Genomic DNA, 27877 nt, shown 5'->3' on the forward strand with positions numbered 1-27877 from the left:
GGTTTCCTAGTGTGGGGTGGAGCAGAGAGAAGCTGGCCCCTCCCGCACGACCTACGGAGTGCTGAGGTATGAGACGTGAGCCACATGATCGGTTGAGCTCCTATGCATTTAAGACACAGCTTCCCACAAAGACTCCCAGCTACTGAGACCCGAACAGCCATTCAGCAAGCACTGGAGCACACACACGCCTCCTCTCGCAGCGACTGATCACTCTACAGCAATTGCAAGTTCACACTGTAGACACAGCAGAAAGAATATGAACGTCAAGTTCCACACACTCGCCCTCTTGGTCCTCTTTGTGACTCTGACCCTTGTATCTGGAGGTAAGTCGCTTATTTGAACTTTTTCCTATTAAATCTTTCCGGGAAGAAACTGAAGTAAAGTTGATCAGTTGACATTGTCGATGAACTCAATTTATTGTAGAAACACCTGTTAATGATTATAAGATGAAAATTACTATTATTAAACAGTCAATGACAATAGAGATTGTAAGATATAACGGGATTCAGCCAATAATGCATAACTTTTAAATCAACATTGTCTTTGATACACAGAACGTCTACGTGCATTTACCTAAGCTTACCTTAGAAATGCGTGCAAGTGAAAGGAAATTATGCTGTGCATATACCTGTTATTGGGCCACAGTGGCGTTTCAGAGAATATAAAATCATCGTACACACACCATGTTGATTGATGGCGTGATACTTAAATCATAGACTTCGTTGAGCTGTTTATCTGCATCTTGCCCCATGGGAGAAGCCACTGTTCAATTTAATTGTAAAAAATTGAATTATTATTTTAAATGTCCATAAATCAGAAAATACTGTCATTTAAACCAATTCCAACTGATACCATATTATAATATTCTCCTCTGTCATTGCCTTATTTTTTAATGTTAAGCCTAATGTTTTTTATATGAAAAAGGAGCCATGTTAATCCTGTGAAGAAAAAAAACTTGCTTTTTTAAATCCATTCAGTAGACCCTGACATCCTCTAGCTGTGAAATGGAACACCACGTGAGATTGCATCTGCATGAAATGTCAACATTTTACATTTGCTCTCACTGTAATAGAATTTTGAAAAAAAAACTCAAAGCCACAAAAAGCGATTCTTATGTCAGTTTTTTGTATCGAGACAAAAGCAAAATATAATTTTAATCAGTGTGTTTATTCATTAGAGTATTATAAAACAAGGCAACAGCTTGAGAGTAGACAGCTTATAATATCAATATACTAACATAACGGCACAAATACCTTCTTTGGTGCTGATGTTTCTATGGTTCTATGATGGAATACTCGATGCCATTCAGTGAGGGTATTTATGCCAAACCCAGCCACGACCTACACTTGGTTGACCAGCCTTCATGGGTATGCAGTCTTTTACATTTGGTCTGCCAGCTGACATGTTTTCAATGGCATTGATAAATGCCAACAGCTCCAAATGGAATCACAACATTTGCCAGTTTAAACAGCAACAGTTTAAACAGACGTCCTGGACATCTTCTGCAAGTGAATGAAAAGGGATGGCACTGCAGGTGTCAATATGTTCTGTGACCGGACTCCATGTGGCCATGGAGTTGGGTGGCAGAAAATATGAATTTAGCAGAAGGGGAATTGCCTCTCTGAACCTGTGGTATAATCGAAGAAATGGATTTAAATGGGGATTGTAAAAGTGTAGGTAGAAATCAGAAACATAGATCATGGAAACGGGGCCCTCAACTCTAATCGCCCATATTAACCAAGATGCCCACTGGAGGTAACTTGTAGGCTGGTGGTGGAGCCTTGACGGCTGTCAAATGTCTGACAGAATGGCCGTGGTGTCCTGGTGGGGGCCTTTTCACTACATAGGCTGCTCTGCTGGAGATTGTGATGCTTCGTGTCAGCAAGAAAGGCTCTCTACAACTGGTCCAGGTAAGGATGTGTGTGGGTAGACAATGATGTAGATCTGAATGGTGTACTTAGGCTGCAAGAGCCATGCCCAAACTAAACCAAGCTTCTTGTTGGGGTTGTTGAGGGACGAGCTTTGGTGCACTTACTGAATGTTGAGTATATATGCAGACAATGTTTCATTCCTAGGATGGATCATATTGGGCAAATTGGATTCTGGTCTCTGACTTCTGAGCTTTATGGAATATTTTCCCTCAGTTACTCATGAGGATCAGAATAATAGTCCAAAGTCAAATGTGGCCAATTCAAAAAATGACCATAGATCCAAGTACCCCAATGCAGTTTAGTTTGGACACATTCATGTTCCTCATGAATGATTGGATTGTAAGTCAATTGCTAGCTGTACCTTAACCAAATTGAACCCTAATTCTGGAAGTCTGAAATAAAAACAGGGAATGCTTGAATGTGATTGGGCTGCATTTATGGAGAGAGAAAAAGAGTTATTGCTCTCGATTGATGACAGTTCAATAACGATGCATGAACTCTATTTCTCTTTCCACAGGTGGCACCCAACCTGCTAAGTACACCCAGTGTTCTGTTTTAACTCTAGTTATCCTTCTGTGTTGTATCCTTAGTAATTTGGTGATAACAGGTTGATGCTTTCTACTCTAAACTTGAGTGATATGAAATAATGCTCCTTGCTTTTATTGTGTAAGTTGATGTAAATCCATGTCACGTACTTTAAAATCAAAACTTAAGACAATTGGATAGGACTTGATAGAGTTGAAATACGTGCTCACTCAAGCAACATCTATTGTTTATCAGGAGTGCTATGGTCAGAGTACTCTGATCTAAACCATTAAGACTTTGTGCCACTCCCACCGGTAATGAATGCACCTGTGGCTTTTCAACAGATTGTGCAATAATGCTTGAAACGGTTTTCATATTTCTTTTGTGTCCCCATTTTTCTCCTCTCTCCTCCATTACTAACTACGCTTACCGGCTGTCCACTATCATAGAAGTGGCGATTAAAATACCAGCCCAACTGACCATTTCAGCAGCTCATTCAAGATTTGAGGTAGAGCTTGCTCATTTTCATGAAATAAATCTGTACATGCTCGTTTTCCAGCAGGAGTCACTGAAAAGCAATTGGAATTCATGTGTAATCTCCCATCCTGTATCTTGTGGAGGTACCAAAGCCAATTACATCCACAACTTCCAATTCATAAGAAATTAGCAGAAACCTACAACCTTCTTGGCTCGAGTAGCAAGAACCATGTTAGATTGTTAGTTTCATTGCTCAATCCACATGCAAGCTACAATTTTGCAATTTATGATCGCAATTAGAACATAGAACAATGCACCACAGGGATGGGCCCTTTGGCCCACAATGTTTATGCCAAACATGTTGCCAGGTTAAGCTGACATTTGCCCTTACATGATCCATATCCCCCTATTCCTTGCACTTCCATGCGTTTATCTTATTGCTTCTTAATACCTGCATCGTATCTGCCTCCACGACCACTCCCGGCAATGCATTCCAGGCCCCGCCACTCTGTGTGACAAAAAACATTTCTTGCACATCTCCATTAAACTATCCCCCCCTCTCACCTTGTAGCTATGCCCTTTAGTGTTGGGCATTTCCACCCTGGGAGAAAGGTTCTGACTATCTATCCTATCTGTGCCTCTCATAATGTTACAGACGTCTATAAAGTCTCTCATTGACCTTTGATATTCCAGAGAAAATAATCCAAGTTTATCCAACCACCCCTTGTAGCTGAAACCCTCTAATTCAGGCAGCATTCTGGTAAAAAATGATCTTTGTTTCAATTAAAATTACTTGTGTCTTTATTCTTTGATTTCACTATGAAAAGGAAGCAAGCTCCTCCAATCATGATTTGGGGAAACAAAATCCAGAATATTTTGTTTTAAGGCTACCAGGTGAAAATAAGAGACCATTGGTAAGGAACAGTAGGTTGGATTGTTTGAACTGATCAATATGGAAATGTTATTATTATGATGGAGCAGACACACGTTTCAACCCAGTCTGTTTAAATGGCTGGGCCCTCCTAAGTATTCACTATTCAGCCTGTTATGTTACATGGTGAAATTCGATAGGGTTTTTGCATCCAGATATTGAACCTCGTGCCTAGATCTACAAGGCCAAAGTTTCCCATAACTGGGTCCAAACATGCATTCCCTTTCCTCCTGGGTGTGAAATATTTGTAGATGTCTTTGGGACCCTCCACTGCTGTTCCAGCAGATATTGTTGTTAGAAAGAATACTCCAAACACAAGATGGTTAAATCATTTCAGGATTCAAATTGGGATAGAAATGTGATTCGTACATGCTGGAGGTACATTGGCATTAAAAGGTTTGAAGATAGTCCTCCAGGGCATTGTACACTACTTGCTTTCAAATTATTTTCCACCCAATTCCAGACATAATTACGCACACCTATTCTTTGTTTTGTTTTTGATTGAAATTTGATAACCAGGAAGTGATTGAGCCTGTAAATCAACATTACAGCTGCTGGCATCTGATTAGCTCGATATAACTCAAATGCTGTAATAAAAGCACCAAACATCACGGTCCTTGGAACCCATAAATTGTTCATACAATCAACTGAGGAGCACTCCCAAGTATCAAGAAAACCATAATGATTGTTTATGTGGGATTTGTGGAATAGATTTATGCATCCTGCAAGTTAAATCATCCCTATTGTAGATTATCTAAATAATCATAAACTCTTAATGCAATTTACCGTTTAACTCCTTACACTTAACGCAGAGATACAAATGACATTGCATTGAATGCACAATGCACCCCCTCCAGTTGTAATATTGTTTGTTTTCTGGCCCTGTGTTCCAGATATTTATGGATATGCTTACATTTCAATTCTTAACAAAGATGATGATCTGCAGAAGACTACATTTCAAGGAATGTTGAAACATTCTCTGAATTCTAGCAATATCATATATTTTTCACTAGTAATCAACGAGGATTAGCTGGTCTATACTTAGGTTTTTGTTTCACTAATATGTAGCATATTTTGACTCCCAATTTCCTCGGAGGATATTGCTTGTATTATTCGTATCCTTTACAAGAATTCACTAATTATAGGAAGCGGTTCATTAGGTCTAAACATTGAACCAGCGGGTGTGGTTTTGTTACCAAAGTTGTAGAGTGAGGCTCATTCATTTATTTCTAAATTATTTTTGTCATTACTTTTAAACAAGGGGTGCCCGCAGTTCATGTAGTCAATGATTGGTTAACAAAACATATAACCTTTGTGGTTGTATTTATTTTATCAGGCCTTATCACACTGGTACCAGCCAAATAAAACACTAGAATTTATTGATCAAAGCGTGGATGACAGAAGCATAATATATGGAAATTAAACCAGCTCTGTGGCACGTCCCCGTGGCTCAATATGTTTGTACAGGGAGTAACTCAGCCATCTAGTTCAAGATCTTTAGGTCAGCTTGCTGAATGTTGTTAAGTTAACAATTGAAACCAGCTTCAGAACGAGTGAAAATCAACCATTCCCATTTCTTGCTCAGTCTGTGGAAGGGTCTCGACCTGAAACTTGAACTAATACTTTTCTCCACAGATGCTGCAGGTCAGGCAGCATCTGTGGAGAAAAATAATACTCTGGCTTTTTTTGTCCATCTTCTGATCGTGTCTTTATGGATGCCATTTAAGAATGGGATTGGTCCTTAATTATGGCCTTTAAAATTAAATGCCTTGCAAATATTGTACAGGGTATAAATGAGATGGGATGTACCATCAGAATGTATTGTTTAAGTGCATGTAGTCAATTCATTGACAATTGTATTTGAGATAACTCTGTTCCCAAAGCCCAAATAAAAAATGTAGTGGTATAACAATACTTGAAGGAAGTTTACCAAGAAAACTTCTACATGGTTAGATCCTGCATTAGCGGCTCTTTATATCAGGCTAAAGGAATGGTCATCAGGATGTGTTTAAATCATGAGAAGAGGACTTGCAAAGGGCCTTGTGTTTAGGGGGTTGTGGAACCTGGAACAGGTGTGTCTTAAACCTTTCTTGTGGCGTCCAGATGACTACACCTGGAGCTCCTGGAATTTCGAGGGAGGTAGAATAAACATACTGTTTGTTTTTTGTCTTCCTTTTATTTGCATCTGGTAGGAATAGGACAAGAGGTTCTTATCTCAGATCATTAGCTAAAGTATCAGCCAGTGTTTGATGCGTGATTGAATCCTACATCATCAAAGAAACCTTTAAGTGAACATTTTATCCACATTCCCCCCAAAAAAGTAAAATAGAAGACATTAAGGACAGAAAGCGATGAGTGGTTTACGCATCAGGTCAATTTGAAGTCTCTAACTGGCTTGTTTCTGCTTAGTGCTTGAGGGGAAAAATTCTGATAGGTCAGGAGAGGTGGGAGACTGGCTGGGTAAGGGATAGGGTAAGGGATTTCAAAAAAATCATGTCTGTCTACATGACTGAGTTCATGCAGTGCAGGTTTATTTTAAAATTCACAGTGTTTCTCATTTCAGATACCAGATAAAAACAGATTTTTCCTTCATGGATAGGCACAAAATGCTGGAGTAACTCAGCGGGACAGGCAGCATCTCTGGATAGAAGGAATGGGTGACGTTTTAAGTCGAGACCCTTCTTCAGACCCTCCACTTCATGGAATTTGATTACCAATTGAGCAGTTAGCTCTTCCTTTCACAATGAAGCTCGCTGCTTCAAAACTGTAGTGGTTATATTAAACAGTGCTGATCAGGGGGATCTGTCGGGGAGCTTGGTTTAGTTCAGTTTAACGATACAGCATGGAAACAGGCCCTTCTGCCCATCTAGTCCATGCCGACCAATGTACGCTAATTCTTTCCTACACTGTACGTACAATTTAGCTAATTAACCTACAAACCTGCATGTCTTTGGAATGTAGGAGGAAGCCGGAGCACCTGGAGGCAACCCACGCAGTCACAGGGAGAACATGGAAACTCTGTACAAACAGCCCCCATGGTCAGGGTCGAAGCCGGGTCTCTGGCACTGTCAGTCAGGCAGCAACACTATTGCTGTTCCACTGTGCCACCCATCTGTGAGCTAAGGAGGAGGGAGATGGAGAGAGAGGGATGTTGCAGCTTCTTTATCAAGATGTTATAGATTGGGACTCCAGAATCAATGGATACATACAGTACTAGCTCGCTCTACTGGGTAGCTCGTCCTAACGTAGGAAATGTGTTTAATGAGAAAGGCAAAGTGCAAGAGTTGCCGCTGCTCTTTCAGAAACAGTTTCAGTCAGGTAGCAACAAAGCAGCAAATGTCCCATGTTTTATTAATGAATATTCTGACTTACAATTAGAGAAATGAATAGAACTGAAATAGCTATAAATAATTATTAATTTATAATCTCATTCTTATGCAGACATGTTGCTGCAGTCCACCAAGAATTATGCACATACTTGAAGCATTTACCCTGCAGAAGTAGTTCACTCTATTTTCAGTATTTTTTTTCAAAATGTGCAGCTGATGGATTAACAATGCTCATGACTTGAATTAAGTGCAGTTATTTTCTGCCTGCCTAGAAAAGGCTGAATTCAGTGTTATTTTTACACGACTGATGAATAAGCGGGTCTTTGCTCGGGTAAGGGAGAGCATTGTTTTTCGAAGGAACTGGCCAACGTTACCACAGCACTGAGCAGGTGAGACTAGTGTAGACGGGGCATCTTGGTCTACATGGGCAAGTTGGGCCGAAGGGCCTGTTTCCATGCTGTACCACTCTATGGCCTGAGCCTGTAAAGAGGTTCAACATTGCACTCACACTGTTGTTGTCACGGAGATCATGGTAGGTAGTTAAGGACATTGGAGAGTCTTAGCATCATTGAAAATTTTACAACACAGAATGAGACCATTTGTGGTCTTTTTTTCTTTTTCATTTTAATATGTTTTATTTATTTATTATTTATTTATTTTTTATGATACTTGACTGTAAGGAAAATTCATTTTGTTGTCTCTAATATGCGATAATGACAATAAATTGAATACAATGCAATGATCCATCCTGTCCATTCTGGTCAAGAAAGAACTGCACAGCCCAACCCCATCCTCTAGCACTCTGTCCACAGGCATCCAAGTCACGATTCTTTAGGTATATATATCCAGGAATTCTTTATGCTTACTGAGGGTGTCTCCCTCTGCCCTCTTTAAGACCTTAACTTTCTTTGAGGTGAAACATTTTTCTTTGTGCTTCCTCTAATCATTCCACCTGTTACTTTAAATCTTGCTCCTTAATCTCTGACCCTTCTGGTAAAGGCATTGTGTCCTTCCTATTTATTATAGGTAGGCCCCTCATAATTTCATACCTCTTTAATTAAGTCGGCCCTCCACCTCCTCTGTTCTAAAGAAGACAACATCTACATATGCAATCTTTCAGCATAGCTTCAGATTCCAGACTGGGCAATGCTGGAGAAGAGGTGTTTTTTTACCAGCAGTTGTTTTGTTTAACAGAAGCACAACATGGTCACAGTCAATATTAAAATAGAAAGGGACAATGAAAAGTCAAAGGGCTTTGGAGCAATGTTCAGTTGAGATAAGCGATCTGGCCTCAATTGCAAGGGCAGAAGAGGTAGTAAACAGATTAATAAACTGATACTGGGAAATCTTCAATTACAAATTAAATATTTCTGCAAGGGAAAATATTAGCAGCATTGAAGATTTCCTTGGATGACTGAAAGGAAAACTAAAGAGTAAGATTTAGTAAACATTTAGATACTGAGATGTTGGACTGCTGAAGTTTGGGCCTTTTTGCCTATTTGAAAATGTTGGAAATGCCATCCAGAAGTGAAACGCTTTAAAGAACTTGGAAGAAAATCACAGACTTTACAATCTGGGCATGAGTCACCAATCTTCAAGGAATTATAAGCAGATAATTCATTATGGTTGGATGTATGTATGAGCATTATATCAGATTTGGGATCTACGTTTCCTGTCATGAGCTCTTGAACAATATTTCTCTTGGGGTGCACCAATTACCATAATGTTGTGCAGTCACCCAACTGAAACTGTGATGTTGGGTCTTTCCTCTTGACCCAATACCCCTCCCCCCCCCCCCCCCCACCTCTTCAAGCCAACACCTCAATTTAAAGTGGTTTGCAAATGTGTAGAACTAGTGGTTCTACACATATAGAATTTCACTCGTGAAATCATAAATATACTGATGTTGCTCAAAAAAGTGATAAAGCGATTTAAATAGTTTTATATCTGGAGCGTGTATTGACAACATTGAGTTGAAAGCAAGATGGGACATGAAGAGCATATGGAATGATACAGGAAATTGTGTGACAAATGGAGTCGGTTCAAAAATCAGTTCAAAGAAAAGAGAAGGGGAAGGAGTACAATTGAACCAAGAACATTTTTTCCTTTTTCTTCTTCTTTTACAAGTTGTAGGTGAGACCACACTTGAAGTATTGTGTTCAGTTTTGGTCACCCGGTTACAGGGAAGATGCCATTAAGCTGGAAAGAGTGCAGAAAATATTCACACGGATGTTGCCAGGACATGAGGATCTGAGTTTAAGGAGAGGTTGGGATGTTTTGGACATTATTCCTTGGAGCAGAGGAGACGGTGGTGATTGTGTAGATGCGTATAAAGTTATGAGGGGAATGCACCCATTTTCCCCCCCCCCTGAGCAGGGGAATGAAGAACTAGATGGCGTAGGTTTAGAGTGAGAGGGGAAAGATTTTACAAACATAAGGTATACTTTTGCAGACAGAGGGTAATATGGTTTGGAACGAGCTGCCAGAGGAAGTGGGTATAATAAAATCACAATGTCCATTTGGACAGGTTCATGGATAGGAAAGGTTCAGAAGGATATGGGCCAAACAGCCTAGTGCACACTGGGGCGATGGGGACAGTGCTCAGGGGTGTATTCCTTTAAATTGGAACATTCAATGTTGATACCATTGTGTTGTAGGCTCCCCATGCAGAATACAAGATGCTGTTCTTCCATTTGGTGTGTGGCCTCACTCTGACAATCGAGGAGACCAAGAACAGAAACTTTGTATGGGAATGCGAAAGGGAGCTAAAATGGTTTGCCACCAAGAGCTCCAACAAATTTTGGTGGACAGAGTGCAAGCCTTGGGTGAAATAGTTGGCTAGTCTGTGCTTGCTTTTGCCGTTGAAGGAGCCATATCAGAGGCACCAAGTGCAATAGATGAAGTTGGAAAGGGTTTAGGAGGTGTAGAGATTACATCTCCTGTGGTTATTGGGAAAAGTGCCTGAATCGGGGGCAAGCTGGATGGAAGGGATGAGCGAACCCAGAAATTTAGCGGGAGTACTCTCTATGGAAAGCAGAAAGGGGTGTGGACAGGAAGATGTGGTGGTGGAATGATGTTGAAGGTTGCAGAAATGTTGCGCAATGATGTGTTGAATGCAGAGGGTGAAAGTTAAGGACCAGGGGAACTCTATACTTGTTCCCATCTGGAGCAGAGGAGGGAGAGCAGAACTGCAGGAAACAGAGGAGATTCCGGTGAGGAATCCATCCACCAGGTAGGGGAGAAACCCCCAGGTTTGCTGAAGAAAGAGGATGCCTGTGATGTCTTGGAGTGCTTCATCTTGGAGACTGAGAAATGGAGTGTAAGGTGATGTCATCAATGCAGGAGGTACGGTGGGACAATGTGTGGTCAAGATAGCTGTGTGAATCAGTGGGTTTGGAATAGACACAGTCCAGATTTTATACATTTAAAGTAAAACTCGCACTTAGATGCCAAGTATATTAAATGCGTCAGAGGTAGGCGTGACATCAAAATGATGCAAAGTGCTTTTTAATATGGAGAAAGAAAGATAGTGAGCTAAAAACAAGTACACTGTGAATGCGTTATCTGGGCAGGCGTTGACCTGAAATTAACATATGATCATTCCTGACTGAGCAAGATATTCATTTTAGATGTTGTTTATAAAAATTAGCAAGCAAACTGCAAGTTTTAATATCTTAGCATGAATATTAATGTTTAATAGGGAGCAGGCAGACAGCTGTAGCAAAGAACATTACTCAATGGAAAATAAATATTTAATGTCAACTGGGAAATTAACACCTAATAAAAAGTTTACGGCTCTTGTATGATTTAAGGAGCCAAATATTATTTTTACATGGAAAACAAACTTTGTGCTTCATTCAACAAATACATATTTAAAAACAAATCTAATTTCAACTAAATATGGTTCATTATATCTAAACATTCACTTTACTCTCACCACTAATGAGACAGACCTTCCAATGTGAAATGTGGATGATTTAGCTGGAGGCTGCTGGCATTTGAAAATGCTGATTTCCAGTCAATGTTCACTACTTGTTTTTTTTGGAGAATCATTATTAGTCCTTGAATGCAGCCAGACTGTGGTTAAAAAAGCCTACGGTTTTGCGAGATTGTGGTTTACAACTTAAAAATGCGGTTCTACCATATGCCTCCTGTGTGGTAAAAAATAGGTTAATAATCTATTTTCAATTGCTGGCTGGATTCATTTGTTTTGCTGCATGTATGTTTGGATGGAATGAACAGCAGTATTACCTCACTATGATCTCCACTAACCAGTCTTTATTCCAAACCCATTCTGGCTGTTAGAGTTTGCATTAGAATTTATTGTGGTCTTCCACACTCACATTTTGCCATAAATGTATCCTCATCCTTGACTAATCTTGCTTATTCCATTCCCAGGGCCAATTGCCATCCTGTCAGAAGGGTCAGCACTGGATGAGAGCAGCATCAGGATGTATGTACAAAAAGGAGGCAGAAGGCCCAACCAAAGGCATGTTCCACTGAAGAAATACAGGAGACTGAGACCCCGACTTTCCCACAAAGGACCCATGCCCTTCTGAGTCAGGTAAGGATAGAGGCACTGCAACAGATGTATAGGCACCATTTTGCAAGAGTTGCATTTATTGATTGAAATGAAATTCAAGCGGCACAGTGGCACAGCGGGTAGAGCTGCTACCTCACAGTGCCAGAGATCCAGGTTCAATCCTAACATGTACTGTCTGTGAGGAGTTTGCACGTTCTCACGGTAGATGCGTGGCTTTCCTGCGGGTGCTTTGGTTTATTCCCACATCTCAAGGACGTGCAAGTTTGTAGGTTCATTTGCTTCTGTAAAATGGCCCTAGGGTGTTGGATAAATGGGATAATATAGGACTAATGGGCGATCAGTGGTCTGCATGGGCCGATGGGCCTGTTTCCATGTGTAGGTGGGAAGTACAGATGCTGGTTTACACCGATGACAGACACAAACTGCTGGAGTACCTCAGCCCGTCGGGCAACATCTCTGGAGAAAAGGAATAGGTGACATTTAGCGTTGAGGTCCTTTCTCACTCGGCCTATTTCCTTGCTGTACAATATCTCTAAGCTAAACAATTAATTCATAAATTTATTGCAAACCTTTGCAAATGGTTGTATTATTTAAATCCCTTGTCACAGGTCCTTTGGAGTATTATTTTTAGTGGCCACACTGCTTTCTTGCATGGCTGCAGTGCAATAAATGCCTTGAGGTATGGGTGGTCCTTAGCACAGTGCAGTCCTTTACCTCCCCAGGCAAAAACGTCTAGCGTGCTGTTTTACAAATGTGGTTGTTTAAACTTTGAACTCGCCCACAATAGTGTTGAAATAATTAAAAACAAATTTTTTCCACATTAATTGGAATGCATTATACGAGAGCCAACTCTTGTGTCTTTTATTAAGCAATGAATCTAACAGTAACTGTCTAAAAGGTTACATTCAATGTTTAGAGCCACTGCCGCATTGACCACATTGCATAGCATACATTGACTAAAACACTGAATTAAATTTTCTATACCCCATTTTATACTATCCTTCTTTCAAGTATAACTTTGAAAAATATTGTGGCAGTCTCTGGAATACTTAATAATTTATGTAATGTTTCACAGACAAACTTGAAGACAGCTAAATCCTTAATTGAACTAATCCAATTTCCAATATGAATTGTTTATCACTAGTTGAGAGTTAGCATGGCCTGCCATGCATCAAGGCTACTAAAGATTTAGCTGTAATGTCTCGCATTCCATCCCCTGATAATCTCAAAAGGCTGATGTTATTCTAAACCTTTAGCCCTGTCCGAGGAAAGTGCTTTTTGTGGAAAAAATTTAAATAAGTGATTTTACTTTCTCCCCAGTAAGTAGGCTTAGTGTGTTTCCTTTTGTTAATTGAAAAGACACACAGACTTGCAATTATTTAGTGCCTTACATAACTTGGAACATTCCACTGTGGTTTATAGGCATTGAATACTGTTGTAGGAAATGCGAAAATCAATTTGTGCGCTGCAGTGCAATCATGACCAAATCATTATTTCTAGGTGTTGGTTGAGGAATTAACATTGGCTAGAACAATAAAGATAACTCCGATGTTTTTCTTTCAAATAGTGCCAGGGGATGTGTGACTCAAGAAAACAGCCTGAGCTGTAGTTTAATGCCTCATTCATAGGTAGCACGCGTGTCAGTACAGAACACTCTGTAGTAGACTGAACATATTTTTTTGTTTTACATTTAATCCAGACAATTGTGAGGAAATGCATTTTGGGAAGTGCAACATAAAGGCAAAATTGACACTGTAAATGGCTATGAACTCAGCAGAGTTCATGTGCAGAGCAACCTTGAGGGAAAATTAGTTGCACCATTGCGCAATTCATTGGTGTCACAGGTGGATAGGGTAACAAAGAAGACATTCTCCACGCTTGCCTTCACAGGGGGTTGGGAGAAGAGGGGGCGGGGGGAGAGGAGGTTGCAGCGACCCGAAGAAAGCTCTGTCCCCAGAGGCTAAACATGAGCTTAACAACAGCTGTGTCACTGGAATGTGGGGCGGGTGAAGAAGGGCTCGCGGGTGCACTTTGCGCGTCGGGAGTCGGGTCGGAAGCCCTAAACGGCGAGAGACGGTTGGAGCCGGGAATGGGTCGACAGGTCATTCGATTCACATTCAATTTACATTTTATATTTGTTTTATTTTAGTTTCTGGCACTCCATGTGCTTTGGAGAAACTAGAGGGGCTAGCAGTCCAGGCAGGCAGTGCATTGTCATTTCATTATTACGTGATCTCTGTTCATCTGCAAATCTGGATAATCTAGAAAGGCTCTGGATCCGAGGGCGCTGGAAAATCAGTGTTCAACCTGTGTTCAAAAGGGAACTGCAGATGCTGGAATATCTAAGGTACACAAAATTGCTGGAGAAACTCAGCGGGTGCAGCAGCATCTATGGAGCGAAGGAAATAGGCGACGTTTCGGGCCGAAACCCTTCTTCAGACTGATGGGGGGTGGGGAAAGAAAGAAGGAAAAAGGGAGGAGGAGGAGTAGCCCGAGGGCGGGCGGATGGGAGGGTGGGAGGAGACAGCTAGAGGGTGAAGGAAGGGGAGGAGACAGCACAGGCTAGCCAAATTGGGGGAATTCAATGTTGATGCCATAAGGGCGCATGGACCCCAGACGGAATATGAGGTGCTGTTCCTCCAATTTCCGCTGTTGCTCACTCTGGCAATGGAGGAGACCCAGGACAGAGAGGTCGGATTGGGAATGGGAGGGGGAGTTGAAGTGCTGAGCCACCGGGAGGTCAGGTAGGTTATTGCGGACTGAGCGGAGGTGTTCGGCGAAACGGTCGCCCAACCTACGCTTGGTCTCACCGATGTAAATTAGCTGACATCTAGAGCAGCGGATGCAGTAGATGAGGTTGGAGGAGATACAGGTGAACCTTTGTCGCACCTGGAACGACTGCTTGGGACCTTGAATGGAGTCGAGGGGGGAGGTGAAGGGACAGGTGTTGCATTTCTTGCGGTTGCAACGGAAAGTGCCTGGGGAGGGGGTGGTGCGGGAGGGAAGGGAAGAATTGACGAGGGAGTTGCGGAGGGAGCGGTCTTTGCGGAAGGCAGACATGGGGGGAGATGGGAAGATGTGGCGAGTGGTGGGGTCACGTTGGAGGTGGCGGAAATAGCGGAGGATTATGTGTTGTATTTGCCGGCTGGTGGGGTGAAAGGTGAGGACCAGAGGGACTCTGCCCTTGTTGCGTGTGCGGGGATGGGGAGAGAGAGCAGTGTTACGGGGTATGGATGAGACCCTGGTGTGAGCCTCATCTATGGTGGCAGAGGGGAATCCCCGTTCCCTGAAGAACGAGGATTCAACCTGTATTCCTTTTGCAGGCTATATGTATCTTAGAGACTAGGAAAATATTCTTGTGCGACCTAATTGGATTTCTTTAAACATGTTAGTTCAATTCCTTTCTTTTGAAAAGATAGTGCCAGATCTAATCCATTAAGTCAATATGTTACAGGTGTTATCAGACTGTCAAAGTGAAGTAGCCAATATGTTAAGATATCAATAAAAGGTAAAAGTTAGTCCTTTAGTTGTTAATGTATTAAGCACATTGTGTCTAACTTCGTTATCTCAAAGTGGTACAGACGTTTGTTTGCTAAACTAACATAATGATTTCCATGATACTGAGCTTGAATGAATTCTAATCCAAAAATATTGGAGATGCAATACAATACAATACAATACAATACAATTCAATTTATTGTCATTTGGACCCCTTGAGGTCCAAACGAAATGCCGTTTCTGCAGCCATACATTACAAACAAATAGACCCAAGACACAACATAATTTACATAAACATCCATCACATTGCTGTGATGGAAGGCCAAAAAAACTACTCAAAGATGAACTACTCAAAGTGTGAACTCCTGTAACACAAGCTTTTAGTTTAGTTTAGAGATACAGCAAGGAAATAAGCCCTTCGGCCCACCAAGTCAGCACTGACCTGCGATCCCCGAACATTAGCACTACCCTACACACACTAGAACATTTTTTATATTTATATCAAGCCAATTAACCTACAAACCTGTACGTCTTTGGAGTGTGGGAGGAAACTGAAGATCTCGGAGAAAACCCACGCAGGTCACAGGGAGAACATACAAACATCCAGACAAATGTACAGACAAGCACCTGTAGTCATTATCGAACACGGGTCTCTGGCGCTGTAAGGCAGTAGCTCTACTCCTGTGCTACTCCAACTCTGGAAGAAATAAGCGAATCCTTAGTATTGGGAACCAAATTTTAGTGTGTTTTTTTTTTTCTTTTAAAATCCAGTGAGTGAAGGCCCAGGGGTGTCAAAAGCTCATCATACGTTAACCCACTTTTTCCTGGGATCATTCCTGTAAACCTCCTCTAGACCATCTCCAGACCCAGCACATCCTTCCTCAGATATGGTGCTCGAAATTGTTCACAACACTCCTAACGCGGCCTGATCAGCTCCTTATAGAGCCTCAGTAGTACATCTCTGTTTTTGTTTTCCAGCCCTCTTAAAATAAATGCTAGCATTGCATTTGCTTTCTTTACTACTGATTCGACTTGCAGATTAACTTTTTGGGAATCCTGTAACAGCCCTCCCAAGTCCCTTTGCACCTCTGATTTTTGGATTCTCTCCCCATTTAGAAAACGCATTTATTCCTAAGAAAATAGTCCACGCCTTTATTCCTATGTCTTCCGCTTCACCTTAAAATTCCCACAGACCCAAGTTGTTCAGGTTTCGTATACATTGTCGCCAGACTTCTGACTGCCCTGTGAACTCTATTCCTGGAAACTGCTATCATTTCAAATTCTCCTTCCTCATCCCACAGATGGCCAAAGAGTAATTTGTATCATATGAAACAATATGCAATGAAGTAAGCCTTCGTGTGAGCAAGCTTTGATTTAGCAGATATTCTGAAATGATTGAAAGGATAAAAGATATTAAAGCATAGAAAATATCTCCAAGTGAGTCCTTTTAGTCCTCAAAAGTTTCATCCAGGGAAACATCACTCGTGCAGGACATAGTGTGACTCGTCTTGACTCTGTTCCATTAGTGCTTTTTGTCTCCACAGCAACTATAATGGCATCAATCTGCCTGCTTGGAGTAATTAAATACTAGAGTTGAAATCAACTGTTGCAGATCTTTGCAATGCCCACATTTATTAGTTGGTTAGGAAAGCCTGAAATTATTTAATACTGCAATGGCTAGTTGGGGGAAAAAAAGCACCCTCTCCAGGAAATTAAATCCTGGAAAGTAAATCCAATCCATGAAGTCTGAAATGTTACAGATAATTGTTCTGAGTTTTTATGTTCTATTTTTATTCTCCCCCAGGTGCACCAGTCTAACTCCCCCCAAAACACAAGGTTATTAAAGTACACGTTTGACATTATCTAATCATTACTGCCTCATTTAGCACCTCCTTATTCTTAGATCTTTGCTGTTGGCTATTCACCAAACCTGTCAATAATGGCAATTGGGAGATGTCCAGAAAGGAAATTGAACACCTGTTGAGAATGCCACCTGGAATGGCGATACAGCTCGGCCAGAGTTTAATTTAGTTCATTGCTATCTAACTGTTCAGATATTTTGAATATTTCTCTTCCATCACAAGTTCCAACATAACTCGCATTTAGCATTTTGACTTCCCAGTAAATTGTGCTTTTTCAATACAAAGATTTTCTGATACGCAGCCAATAACTTTAGACACTGGAAACATTCTGCAATTAATCTCTTCTTTCAAGCTGGTTATGCTGTATCATGTGCTGTTTTCTGGAAGATGTTCTTTGGATTTAGTTTTAAGGACTAAAAAATTTGGCCGATGCTCTGCTTAGCAAGACGGGCATTGATCTTCATGTTAAAACATCATTCCCACCATCGTCCCTCTATCTCAAATGGGGGGGATCAAATGTCCGATCAAGGTCACCACCCTACCCCACATGTGAATTTGTAGCGCAGTGCGGTGGAGAGCCAATTGTGAGAGAGATAAGAGAGGCAATGTACAAACATTGGAGTGCCCACTGTACAGTTGGGAAACAAAGTTAACATTCACTGCTGCTTTGGTTGTCCAGATGTGCAGCAGTGGTATTGAAAATAAAACATTCACAAAAACACACAGTGAATTATGTTTAAGTGCCAACAACTGTTGTGGGGAAAACATAGAATATGTTTGGCACTGACAAGTGGCAGCAAGATGAATGAGTGATTGTTTATGTTATTTTTTAGTTGAGTAAGGGATATTGCCTGGAAGAAATGGTACACTTTTTTTTTGTGTAGCACAGTGCGTTTATTCACATTCACTTGAACAAGCCTCCTTTTTTCAGTACACTCAACATATTTAGATCCTTGGATGTAGCCATTTAAAAAAAAAAAGTTTAATATTCCAATATTTATCAATGCATTATGACACACAGATTTGTTAATATCTCTGCGTCTGTTTTGTACCACTACAGCCCAGAACTACACTACATTATTAAGACCTATAACTTCAAATTCCATTCAGATATTGCATCAATTCGGGAGGCATTTTGTGAGTTTGCAATAGACATTAAAATGACGAACATGTAAATAAGATGTACATATTATGGAAGTCAGGACCTTGTGAGACTACGAGTGGAATATGTATCTGCATATGTGCCTGCAATTGAGAATGATAGGGACAATATCTCACGTACACAGATGAATTTCAATTAAGTATATATAAAAATAAAACCTGAATGTCAAAGAGCCTGGACTTTGTCAGCAGTCCAAGTGAGATACTTCAGTTTTTTTCAGATAGAGTCATTTTGGCACAAGATACAATGCGTCTCTGACAAGTCTAAACCCATTTCAAATTTATAGAAAATGAGCCAGCCGAATGCTTGCTGTGTGATAGGTAACTGCCCATTGTTAGATCAACAGCAGGCCCACTCTGAATTGGTCTGATTCCAGTTTGCTTTGTTGCAGTAACGATGAAATCATGTTAATTATTATCTGCATGTTTTAACAAAATGAAGAAACTAATGGAACTTTTTACTCAGTTGCCAGGAGCCTGTATATCTTTGTGTGATAATTCAAAATCAAACTCAAATGAGAATGACATGCTTTCCACACTGGTGGAAAAATATTTCCAGATCCATGGTTCAAACAACACGTCTTCAACACTGGCAACTTGTTAACAGAATGATTCACAAACAGCTGTTCCGTCCATCATTCTTTCTTTTCTACAAGGGCATTTTGAAAAGGCTGAACTGCTCTGTGCAACAGAAGCCTGTGAATGCTGTAACATTATTCATGTCTAGCTCTCTTGCATGCACACACACTCACACTGGCATAAACACCCCTGGCGCTGTTGGAGCCCAGTTGGTTCAAGTCATTTAAGGTTGTTTTATTGGCAGAATATTCTTTTAATAACGTGCCCTTTTAAAAAAATTATTTCAAACCATCCTGACAATCTGTCCAAATAGATATTACATTGGGCTGCTTTAGGTTTTAGTTTTAGTTTTAGAGATACAGCATGGAAGCAGGCCCGTTGCCACACTGAGTCCGTGCCGACCAGCAGTCCCCCACACATTAACGCTATCCTACACACATGAGGGACAATTTACAATCTTTACCAAAGCCAATTAACCTACAAACCTGTTCGTCTTTGGACTATGGGAGGAACCCAGAGCTCCCGGGTTAAACCCACCCAGGTCACAAGGAGAATGTACAAACTCCGTACAGGTAGCATCCGTAGTCAGGATTGAACCTGGGTCTCTGGCGCTGTAAGGCAGCAACTCTACTGATGCGCCACTGGGCTGCCCTGCGCCACCGTAGTGGCCCGACATGAGTCAACATCTATTAACGTTTGCTTCTGCGGTAAAGATAGAGGGAAAGAACATAACCAGAAATCTTATTTTTGATTTCTATTCAGGAACTAGAACAGATTTAGGCAGGGGCACACTTTAAGCTTGGCAAGTGACCTGCTGACACTTATTTTCTGTGCTCACATGTGAAGAATGGGCCCTTGGATGAAAGTTGAGGGTAACCAGCACCAGTGAAACAGATTCCAAGTGTTTTCTGTCAGCAGGATTCTCATGAAAGGATGGTGAATATTAAGTAATATTGGAAAGGGAACTAAGATGGGAAAACATTTCATAGAATTACACAGCATGGAAACAGGCACTTTGTCCACTATGACTATATCAACATTTTTGCCAATCTATGCTAATCTTGTTTGCCTGCATTAGGATCAAATCCTTGTGTTTCTTAGATGGTTCTTGTTGGAAATACTTAACGGAGGCACTGTGGATGCCTAGCTGCTGAGAACATCTGAGGCCCAGTTGATTGGTTGTTTGGTCATGAAGGGAAATAGAGGGCTCAGGAATTGAATGTTAAACTGAATGTCCAGCATGGGTTCTATTGAAAACCTGTGGAAGGGCAGAGTGGCCTCAAAAGGTATTTTCCTACCTCTGCTTCTTATATACTCTGGAAAGCATATTTAATCCATAATTGCAGACTCAGACACCCAAATACACTCGTCGAAAAAGCTTGAATGAAGTTCAAATGAAAGAAACATTTTTTGCATGCTGATGAAATCTTAAAGAAAAAAACATTAATCTTCCCATATTTTGGTACAATTTAGTATCTACATTATATATTCATTCTTTAATGTGTATCAGTTGATCTATTTTTGTACTTGTAATTCATAGTCAAAACACAAGTCTTATGTCAGTTACTGTCACTCACTAATATTTCAACAATATGGCAATAAATTACTTTATAATTAATACTACCAAGTAGTATTAAATGACTCAAATATGACTTGAGAAAGAGTAGGATTACTTTGTGGCACAGTGGCGGAGACGAGTGGATGGGTTGCTGTATCCAAACAAGCACTGCTGAAACACAGTCATCTCTGCACATAAAATTTTCAATTGCTAATCTAACAAACTCAATTTATTTGTAGAGCATTTCAGTTTCATAATGCTGTAATTAAAATTGATTATTATGAAATTTGAAAGCAACAGGTTATTTCTGTTGAGCATTTTAGAAGCCAGCAAATTCAATAATGGCTTGAAAATATTAGCTTTGTGCATGGTTTGGACAGGCATTTTTTACATAACTACATACTTACAGCTATTTCATTTGATGCCCACATAGTATTTGGATTCTCTTTTTCAAAAGCTCATGGGTGGCACAGCGGTAGGGTTGCTGCCTGACAGCGCGAGAGACCCGGGTTCGATCCTGACTACGGGTGCTATCTGTACAGAGTGTATTTGTTCACCATGTGACCGGTTGGGTTTTCTCCGGTGCTCTGGTTTCCTCCCACACTCCAAAGATATACCAGTTTGTAGGTTAATTGGCTTCAGCAAGTTGGTCAGCACGGACTCAGTGGGCCGAATGGCCTGTTTCCACGCTGTATCTCTAAAGTTCAAAGTTTCTGCTTTCACATTCAATGCAACAAATCTGCCGAGAATGGACCGGATCTGCTGGCAGATAAGTCCGTATCTGGGGTATTACAAAGTGTCGGCTGGAGTGCAGCCTTCCACTCAATGGGCAGGTTTCCCAGCCTGCTGTGGGACACCTGCTCTCAGGCTGGGAAATCTGCCCACTGGGCCTGCACAGGATTAAACCTCATGCAAGTACAGAAGTCCCATTAAAACGAATGGGAAAAATTGGCAGCTGCTGACAGAAAGGTAAGTAGACCTTTTTAGCAGTCAGGAACATGGACCTAAGTGTTGTTTAATAGCTGGAGTTGCTACCAACTCTACTTCCCATGCACAAGGATGGCCATCCCTTGTGGCTTGGACAGTGATTAAACACGAAGATGTCAATGCCAGCAATCACAACATTTCCAGAACTAAAACAAATTGCCCAAATCAAAGATCAACTACTGCCATCTGCCAATTTGGCACGATTAATAAATAGGCTGGCATGCTAAATGAAAAGTCTGATGATATTTACTCGATAGAATCCTGAGATTAATTTCAACTGTTGTTTTAAAAAAAGGACGTAAAAATTATATTATGGCCATCTGACAAATCTTAAAGCGAATGGTCCTGTGTGATTCTTTCTTCCCAGAACTAATTAACATTGAGAAGCAGAAGGCAGAGGAAACTGTCACATATTATTGCCCTTTCAAATAAAATACTGTGGTTCAAATAAAACTTGGGTAGATTCTTGAAAGTCTCTTCTGATATAAGATTGGGACCATTGTTATTTCACCCTTGTAAACCTAATTAACAATGGAGATAAAATTCTGTTCTTCGTGAGCTCCTAATAGTTTATAATGCAAGCTGTAATGTGTGATAACGTAATCATTTTGTAGGATAAGCTCCACTTTCATACAAGCTACTGCATACAAATATTAGCTGCAGACCACTATTGAAAATAAACATTGTAAATATTTTCCAGGTTACTTAATCACCAACGTCCAAATAAAATTTGGATTTAGTTTCTCATCTTTAAAACAGTCGCTGAAGTAAATGTGAAGTGTGATGTCGCATAATGTATAAACAAATAGGTCTAGGGACTCTTTCCTTCAGCAATTGAATTGTTTAAAGGAAACCAAACAACAGAATTGGATTAATGACCTTTTTGCCCACCTCTTATGATATTTTGCAATACACCAGTTATCATTCTGTCTGTCATTTTTGTCCCTCCATTGTTACATAGAACATAGAATAGTACAACACAGGAACAGGCCCTTCAGTCTACAATGTTTGTGGCGACATAATGCCAAGATAAACTTATCTCATCTGTCTGTACATGATCCATATCCCTCTACTCCTTGTACTTCCACATGCCTATCTAAAAGCCTCTGAAACGCCACTACCGTATGCCTCCACCATTGCTACTGGCAATGTGTTCCAGGCCCCCATTACTCTCTGTGTGTAAAAAACTTGTCCTGCAAATCCCCATTAAACTTTCCTCCTCTCCCCTTCCTCTTATGCTCTAGTGTTGGACCTTTCCACCCTGGGAAAAAAAGTTCTGACTGTCTACCTTATCTATGCCTCTTATAATTTTACATACTTCTACCAAGTCTTCCCTCAATGTCCAACGTTGACATAATCATTCTCAAATTAATTGACGATCTTTGATCAGGTAAAAGGCCCGATCCAAAATGTCAGACAATCTTAATTCATAACTGCAGCACCTTACCTGGCAAGCAGATTGAGAGCTGGTTAAATTTAGTAAGACGAACTGGACAGGATTATCACAGGCAGGCTTGAGACTTCAACATCAGCTGTTTGAATGAGAGTCAAGATTCTGACTACACGAGTTGCCAGATCAAAGACTGATTTTATTTAATGTGAATCAATCCTAATCTGTTAACAGCTCTTTCCCTTTCATGTTAACTTTCTTTTTGCATCAGAAATTGCTCACAACTTTCATGATATCTATTCTGTTTGTATATTGCTAGTGGTTAAAAACGGTTATACAATGAGGAATTCCTTACCCAAATGTGGATCAGCATCAGTCATGAGAGATAATGGAGTATCTATCCTTAAACATACTATTAAAATGAATGTCTATGCTTTTTGCTTGGCTAGTATTTTAGGCAAATTATGGTAGGTTTTCTAAGCAGTCAAGTTGAATGTTCTTCAAACTAATCAATTAAGGTTAATGGGATAAAACCAGGCAGATTATATGCAGAGTGGGATAAGTGGTGCAAATCAAAATCTGCCTCAACCTTTATTGTCAAAAAGATGTTATAATCAAAACTTTAAACCTTCCATTTGTCCCTTATTTTCACCTTTTAGGGACTTCAACAGTAGAAGATACTATCTCTATCCTTGGACCTGAGGATATGCATTCTTTTTATCAGAGAATTAAAATTTATATTCATCGGAAAGATGCTCTGCGGCTTTATGGGACTCTGTCAATGGGGAATGGTGTGTTGCATTTCCATGTAGTTACACCCACAACTCCATACCTTAGTGTTGTTTGGGTAAAGCTACACGGCTGCTGCATGGGGGTATATGGAATGGTTTATAGCCTGCAATGTGGCTGAAAGCAACACAAAGCCCAAGATATTCCTTTGTATAGTGGAACACTTTGAGAAAGACTGCTATCAGAAATGAAATTACTATTCTGTTTTAGTACTTTTATGAGAGTGATGTTAGAATCTTGAAGTGGACTTGCCTGCAAGGGTGTTCATGTACCAAACTCTATGGTCACATGTATATTGCCCCTAATTAAATTACTTAAAGCAAATATTTTTGAACAAGAGAATTTCAAATGCCACTTAATGCCCCAATACATATCTGGGAATCTTTATGTGTAAATATAAATTGGAGCGTCAAAAGGCATTTGAAATTCTCTTGCTTGAGTAATTTTAATGAGGGGCTGATTTACCTGGTCTGTGGCTATCAAGTTTTGTATATGAACACTCTTGCAGGCAAGTCCACTTTAAGATTCGAACATTGCTCTCATTGACATCATTTCCTTCCTGGAGTCACATTTCTTTCCTCACTGCAGGTCTCCTTCTGTCCCTCATCACCACATCCTGGCTGATTGTGTCTGTGACCATTCAATCCAGCAACATATTGTGACCTCAATCACCTCTTCCAGCGAAGTATGAAGATCCTCCCCCCGATACTCAACTCTATTCTTGCAGTTTCTCTGTGATCTCCTTCCACTATAATTTCCCCTCACCCCCTTGAATTCTAGTACTAATGCAACAATGGCAGAGGGAAGGCTTTGTGTGCATGCCATTTGCCAGGTTGATATTGTTCGCAAATTTGTTTGCCATATGCGCAATAAAGTATTGTGGCTGGGTGCCCAGACATAAATCACACTGTCTCATTGCACATTGCTAGTTTTACGTGTCTTTTGAGGCACAGAACAATTTCTCGCCCCAGATATTTGACAAGTCGGATGGTGTGCAAGAGGAGCCGCAGCAGCATGGTTAGCTTTGGCATCATGACAGCCAGCTGTGTGAAAGCTTGCATAAAAAACCATGAAAGAGCAATGTCTTTAGTCATAGTGGTTAGAAGCTGGAACACACCACCTGGAGTCTTCCCAAGTTTCATCTGAAGACTTGGGTAACTCTGAGCTTCTATAACTCTGAGCATTTCAGTTCAGTTCTTTCAAGAAAGTTGGAGTCACAACTCAAATGCCTTGAGGCGATCTCACTAGTAAAGTTCCTGGTGCTACCACATGCAATGGTCGAGTGCACCTACACAAACCACTTCTTAAAAGTACTTTACACATCTACGGTAGTGGAATAAGGTTCAATTCAAGTGAACATGTCAATGTACACTTGTCAAACTGAATGGTTTTTATGCTGCTAAATTCCATGTGATTCTGTGTAGATTTGCAAAAGAAAGGGTAACTGGATAGAAAATTAAACTGAGGAGCCCTCGAGGGACAATGGGAAGCCGGACATCTCGTCAGATAGAAAATGCAACCGAGCATGAGGAAACCAGAAATAAAAGGCAGAAATAATTTTCAATGGGGAAATGCAGTTTTATTCTCTTCGTGCATGAGATGGTATTGGCTAGAAGAAAGGATGGCTTTCATTATTCATATCTACTTTGCAATCTCAGGACAAAGTTTATACATTTATGTTCATAACATTCAAGCCAAAAACACAATTTGTAAAATTTACCCCAAGGTCACAAAACAAAAATAGATAATGAAGACCATTTGGCTCACCTTAATTCACAATGAATTGAAAAGCATATGGGGCCTACTGACCTCTTCATTCACATTCCCAACATATGCTCCAAGCAAACAAAGATGTGCATTCAGAATCCTAACATTTATCCTGTTGTTTTAATGAACAGACTTTGTCTATCATATAAGACACACATTTACTTAATGTAACAAAATCAATCTTGTGAAAATGAAATCTCCGCATTCTTACAAAATGAAAAAATCTTCAAAGGTTTTATTTATTATGAAGTGGTCTGATTATAATGGAAAGTCAATTAGCTATTGTAAGGAACTTCTGGTTAGGTGAGTGGCAGGAAAAGTTGTGGATATTGATTGGTTTGAGAGAGAGAATGGTTTACAGGAAAATAAAGTGGGTAAATAGGACTGAATCGAATTCTCTTGACTGTTGGCATAAACCTGATGGGCCAATTGGCCTCTTCCCATGTGTATCAAATTATAATTGGAAACGTTGTCACATTCAGCATATATAAAATGAAGGGGAAATTGAAATAACCCAATGTAGTTTTGTGTAGTTTTTTTAACTGCAATGAAATTGGTATCCTTCAACACGTTTAACATTTTTTTACCTTCTCTCTCTTTTTTTCCAGGAATCCCCTAAATTCTCTTTCCTTTGAATCTCATCACTACCTTTTGAAACCTCCATGGAACCCAGGCCATCCCTAGAAGTGGAGCACCCAAGCCTCACCATAGCAACGTGTCCATTTACGAGCATCTTAGTGTCGGCAATTAAAGGCAAAGGAAGAGGCCCTCATTCACATCGCTGACCTGTGACCTTGTCAGGCATTTTGCACTGTGCAACATCTGATTTGAGGGTCTGTCCATGTCGGTTTTATCTTAACAGAACACAACTGTCTCCTTTGCGAGAACTCAACTATCTCAGGGTGTTTAACATTAAAAAAACATGCAAAAATTAATGCTGATTCTTATTTATTAAATTTGGAAAATGTATTATTGTTCTGTAGGGCCAAGGAAGATTCTAATTCTTCATAAGATATTCTGTAAATACTTTAATTTTTTGTTACTAAATTATAAATATATGCTTAGCTCTTTGGAGCACTGCTTTTCTTCTGTAGCTTGAGACGTTAAAATGTTCTGTCTTATAAAGAATGTGTTGTGCAAATTAATCCTAATTATTGTAAAAAAAAAAGCATAGAAATAATGATTAAAATAAAATGCTTCACTTTATTATATTAAAGAGTCGTGCAGCTAATATATTGTCAATGAAGAGGCTCCCAAGTTCTGTGAAAATAAAACAAAAATATAATTATTTAAGAAAAAACAAAAGAGCCTCAGTGCCTGATTGCAAGTATCTGACTTTTTCTTAACACATTAAAAAAAAATATCCCTCAAAAGTTAGATGTGCTCACATTGCAATGTGTTTCGAAGGCTTTGAACTTCATTGAGGAGAACTGCTGTTAAGTGCTGGCAAGAGTTCAGGGATTTTTTTAAAGTACATATGTGCATGGAACAGTGAACCACATAAATTGCATACAGATCAACTTGCCAGTTTCCATTAGCTTATACCTGTTAACCACTGTCAGAGGCCTTGGACTACAGCTAATCGCAGTTCACCAGGTAAAAAGATAGTGATCGTGAAATTCGCTTGTGTAGCACGTGACTTCTAAGTGCATTGCTATCGATTATGCGGCATGTAACTTTGGAGAACAAGCTTCCTTGTGCTTGACATGCACCAGGCACTGAAAATACAAGCCTGCTCCCTCAGCCACGTGTCTGGAAAGCAGTTCCTCATCACTCTCCCTCCTGAAAGATAGGACAAATAGATGCTGAACTTTCAATTGGCTCCATTGCCCAAACATTATAATGCATAGCGCCACGTTGTGATTCCTCTACTACTGATTTTCCGTCTCTGCACAAGCTAGAGAAACTAGAAACAATCAATTCAAAATACCAAAGCTATTTATACTTGTATTCGAGAATAAAACCATAAGGTCACCGAGTTTTCAGTCAGTTTTCCACAAGCATTTGCATTGACCCTTTGTATGTGAGGTCAAACTAGTGCATGGTTGCTCATTTAGAGTGGAGGAGGGAACAAGGTAACTGTGATGGATGCCCATGAGCGTATCTGCCCAATGGGCAGCTACAAAGAACCATTGGAATAGTGGTGGGACCCGAATGGTGTTATCCCGAGAGAGATTAGCAGCTTCACAATTAGTGAAGCAATGACCACATATCAGGGTAGACCATCGGCCGAACTCAAAGCCTGCTTGCGGATTGATCACTGGAATTCCAACACAAGCTCTCAGGCAGACAAATTATAGCCAGGTTTCTGTGTGTGTGTTGTAATTAATGTTAATCTATGGATTGCATGATAGATAGGGTGATCTGAGAATTCGGGGGGAAAAAAAATGGGTGCAGCCACACTATTTAGTGAGATGGCATATGAGCTACCTTCTCCCCCAGCCACAATGCAGTCAACTTGTGGTTGGCGATTGAACAGGTGTAGAATCTGCCTCTGAAACCTTTCCTACTGCGCCTGGCAATTTGCTGTCAGCCAGCGACTCTAAGTAT

The 27877-nt window shown here is 40.4% G+C and overlaps 1 long non-coding RNA gene across 1 annotated transcript; it reads left to right on the top strand.

Moving 5' to 3' along the window:
* On the top strand, positions 1-26620 carry LOC116979097. Its single transcript, XR_004413629.1, has 3 exons — positions 1-323; positions 11592-11757; positions 25936-26620. It is a non-coding gene; the product is annotated as an uncharacterized LOC116979097 (long non-coding RNA).
* Positions 26621-27877: the final 1257 nt, after the last annotated feature.

Source organism: Amblyraja radiata, chromosome 12, assembly GCF_010909765.2.
Source record: "Amblyraja radiata isolate CabotCenter1 chromosome 12, sAmbRad1.1.pri, whole genome shotgun sequence".
NCBI lineage: Eukaryota > Metazoa > Chordata > Chondrichthyes > Rajiformes > Rajidae > Amblyraja > Amblyraja radiata.